Below are 2,719 nucleotides of genomic sequence, written 5' to 3' on the forward strand. Positions count from 1 at the left end.
TTTGTAACGACCGATTTTCTCTGAAAAGAGAGGAGTATTACCTCACGTATAAACCTGATAAATTCTATGTAACATTAAGTTAATCCATATAAATCAACAATATATTCCTTGTACGGAGTCACAATTCATGAGGCTTACAATAATCCTTTAAAATTACATATATTTGAGTAATAGAACACAAAAGTATTAAATTTAAAAAACTATCATTACTCAAACATTCAATAAAAATGCAAATTGGAACAAAATTAAACATGTATTTAACCAAAATGCTCTGATACCAATGTTAAAAAACTCATAAGATTAACATATAATCTATAAAATAATTTTGTAACTTTTTTCTAAGATCATTTTGCATAGTATCACATACAATCACATGAATGGTTCGTTGTAATTCAAATCCTACAATAGACATTTTTCTGTGATTTTTTCAAAGTATTTTTTCTACTATGTATGATACTCGTAATGACACTCTTGTCTCGTGATGGACTATAAATGAATGAACAAAAAATATTAAGCATAATTCCATTGTACCGCGACTCAGGCCTGTGAATGAACCAGCAGAGCGTATCTCCATTGTGCGTAACGTTTAATGCCCCATCCACAAAAATATGGGTGCAACAGGAGGACTTCCCAGGAGTTCACCCATCCTAGTACTATTCCCGCCCAAGCATGCTTGACTGCGATGTTTTGATGGGACCCAATTCACTAGTGTTAGTATGATCGCATCCATCCTATTTTGCACTACAAATAGATATACCCCTTCTCCTTCCCTCCCTGCAGCCATCATTTGTTTCACTGTGTGCACACACCTCACCTCTGCTTCTAGTTCTAATATCAAGTGAAATGCTCCGGTGCCTAGACTCACGCTCAAATTAATTAAGACCACCCGTCGCACTTCTGTTTTTATTGTTTTACTATATAAGATGCTTGTAATGATACTTTTATCTCGTGATGGATTATAAATAAATGCACAAAAAATATTAAGCAAAATATCCTGGCACCGCGACTCACACCATCGAATGAACCAGTAAAGCCTGTCTCCGATCGCACGTAATGTTTAATGCTCCGTCCGCAAAAAGACGGGTGCAACGCGAGGACATACCAAAAAGTCACTCATCCTAGTACTACTCTCGCCCAAGCTTAACTATGGAGTTCTGATGGAATCTAGGGCATTAGTGCTGGTATGATCACACCCGTCCCATTCTACACTGCAAATAAATATACTCTTTCTCCTTCCCTTCTCTCTCCCATCATTTATTTCGTTGTGGGTGCACACTGCACCTCTGCTTCTAGTTCTAATATAAAGTGAAATGCCCTAGTGCCTCGCCTAATGCCAAGATAAACGAACCACCCACCGCACCTCTGTTTTCGCTGTTCTACTATGTAAGATACTCGTAATGAAACTCTTATCTTGTGATAGACTATAAAAATATGCACAAAAAATATTAAGCAAAATGCTTTGGTGTTGCGAGTCACATCAGCGAATAAACTGACGGACCGTGTCTCCGCTCACGCGCCCAATCCTAAAAAAGACGGGTGCAACACGAAGACTTCACAAGAGGTCACTCATCCTAGTACTACTCTCGCCCAAACATGCTTAACTGTGAAGTTCTAATGGGATTCAGTACATTAGTGCTAGTATGATCACACACATTCCATTTTGCACTATAAATACATATAATCCTTCTCCTTCCCTCTCTCTTCCGTCATTTATTTCGTTGTGCACGCACACTACAGCTCTTCTTTTAGTTCTAATATCAAGTGAGATGCCCTGACGCCTTGACTCACGCCAAAATGAATGAACCACCCGCCGTACCATTATTTTTGTTGTTCTACTATGTATGATGCTCGAACTGACATTCTTATCACGTAGTGGACTATAAATGATTGCATGAAACATATTAAGCAAAATGTCCCAGCATCGCGACTCACATTTACAAATTAACCGGCGGACCGTGGCTCCAGTCATGCATAACCTGTAACGTCCCTTCTGTAAAAAGATGAGTGAAAAACGAGTACTTCCCAGGAGGTCACCCATCCAAGTACTGCACTCGTCAAAGCATGCTTAACTGCAGAATTCTGATAGGATACGATGCATTAGTGCTAGTACTATCGCACATGTCCCATTCTACCCTGTAAAGACATGTTCCTCTTCTCCTTCCCTTCCCCCTCCCATCATTTGTTTCGCTGTGCGCGCGCACCACACCTCTTCTTTTAGTTCTAATATCAATTGAAATATCCTGACGCCTTGACTCACACCCAGATGAATGAACCACCCACCACATCTCTATTTTTGTTGTTCTACTATGTAATATGCTCGTAATGACACTCTTATCACATAGTGGATTATAAATGATTGCACAAAAATATTAAGGAAAATTCCTTAGCACCGTGACTCACATTTATAAAAAATACCATCCCTTAATACCCCATTCGGTATAAGGGTAAACCGGGCCGTCCTCATACCCCATCCAGTATGAGCGCCAAAAATACCATTCCTCAATACCCCGTCCGGTATGAGTGCCAAAAATACCATCCCTTAATACCCTGTCCGATATGAGGGTGAATTGGGTTGTTCCCATACCCTATCCGGTATGAGCGCCAAAAATACCATTTCTAGATACCCCGTCCGGTATGAGGTAACGTTTATATGTACCCAGTCTGTCCACCATCTTCTAGAATATCTAGTAAGGCTACCATTCATTAATTCACGTGATCA

The 2,719-nt window shown here is 39.8% G+C and overlaps 1 pseudogene; it reads right to left on the reverse strand.

The window, feature by feature from the left end:
* Positions 1 to 1,533: 1,533 nt before the first annotated feature.
* LOC148266258 (5S ribosomal RNA) lies at positions 1,534 to 1,652 on the reverse strand (annotated as a pseudogene).
* Between the last annotated feature and the right edge of the window lie 1,067 nt (positions 1,653 to 2,719).

The sequence above is a fragment of the Carica papaya genome, chromosome 4 (assembly GCF_054855325.1).
Source record: "Carica papaya isolate Zhongbai chromosome 4, ASM5485532v1, whole genome shotgun sequence".
Lineage (NCBI taxonomy): Eukaryota > Viridiplantae > Streptophyta > Magnoliopsida > Brassicales > Caricaceae > Carica > Carica papaya.